General features: G+C 44.0%; 1 pseudogene; it reads left to right on the top strand.

Moving 5' to 3' along the window:
* The first annotated feature begins 1,011 nt into the window (after window positions 1-1,011).
* Window positions 1,012-1,153, top strand: LOC135180246 (U1 spliceosomal RNA; annotated as a pseudogene).
* Window positions 1,154-1,506: the final 353 nt, after the last annotated feature.

Below are 1,506 nucleotides of genomic sequence, written 5' to 3'. Positions count from 1 at the left end.
TATCATGTGATATAACTACAGCTAAGGTCATGTCGACCTGCTCTTGTTCGAGTACATCATCTACTTAGGAGAAAAGAAAACAAATTGTGTCACATTTTATTCCATCAACGGCTCTAAATGAAAAGGATATTTTGAGAAACTGAATTAATAATACATTAAAATAACTAGAAAGAAGGGCTGATAATTAAACGTGCTCTGTAATTCAATCGCAGCCTGAACAATGAATCTACTCTTTTGGTAACAGATCATTTTAATTATAGAAGTGACAATTCTGAATGACTCAGACCTTCTCTGTCATCTTGCACATAGACAAAGCCAATTAAGGTGAGACACACACACAGAGGCATATACACACAAAAGTTCATTCATTTTGCACCCACCTTGCCCCATCACTTCTTTTTTGAATTATGCAGAAGGGAAACAGAGAGAGAAGGGAAATACAAGAGAGAGTGATTAGCCATTGGAACGGGCTGCCCAGGGAGGTGGGCACTGTACCTGAAGGTGTTCAAGAAAAGCCTGGATGAGGCACTTAGTGCCGTGGTCTAGTTGATTGGACAGGGCTGGGTGCTAGGTTGGACTGGATGATCTTGGAGATCTCTTCCAACCTGGTTGATTCTATGATTCTATGAAATAAGACCCAGACACATGTGATGTTTTTCTTTGTTTCCAGCTGTTTTTTTGTTTTTGTTTTAAAGATCTCAAGAATTCACCCCAGATAGACAGGGATGTTCAGCACCATGGCTTCCCAAATGTCATACAGAATCATCAGGGACTTTTCAAATTGCTTCAGGCATTTTTACAGTGACAAATCAAAGGATCACAGGATGTCAGGGTTTGGAATTGACCTCTGGATATCTTCAGGTCCAACCCCCCTGCCAGAGCAGAATCAGTGCAGACCACACAGGAACACATCCAGATGGGTCTTGAAAGTCTCCGGAGAAGGAGACATCATTATCTCTCTGGGGATCCTCTTCCAGTGCTCTGTGACCCTTACAGTAAAGAAGTTCTTTCTCATGTATCAGGCAGGTGGTTTTCCCAGGGCGAGGCTCATCCTTTGCACTCCGGGTGTGCTGACCCCTGCGATTTCCCCAAATGCGGGAAACTCGACTGCATAATTTGTGGTAGTGGGGGACTGCGTTCGCGCTCTCCCCTGGTTTTTTGGAGGTGGTGGAGTCGCCGTCCCTGGGGCTGTTCAAGGCAAGATTGGACGTGGCACTTGCTGCCATGGTCTAGCCTTGAGCTCTGTGGTAAAGGGTTGGACTTGATGATCTGTCAGGTCTCTTCCAACCCTGATGATACTGTGATACTGTGAACTTCTTGTGCTGTAGTTTACATCCATTGCCCCTTGTCCTATCACAGGGCACAAGTGAGAAGAGGCTGTCCTCTCCTTCTCAACACCCAGCCCTCAGATATATATAGATATTTATTAGATTCTCTCTTAGTCTTCTCTCCAGATAAGGCCTAATGATATCAACAGTAACTATTCAGCAATTAAAGTTTTGGCTA

Source organism: Pogoniulus pusillus, chromosome 12, assembly GCF_015220805.1.
Source record: "Pogoniulus pusillus isolate bPogPus1 chromosome 12, bPogPus1.pri, whole genome shotgun sequence".
Lineage (NCBI taxonomy): Eukaryota > Metazoa > Chordata > Aves > Piciformes > Lybiidae > Pogoniulus > Pogoniulus pusillus.
Note: the sequence above shows the minus strand (reverse complement) of the source record. Positions and strands in the feature narration are given on the sequence as shown.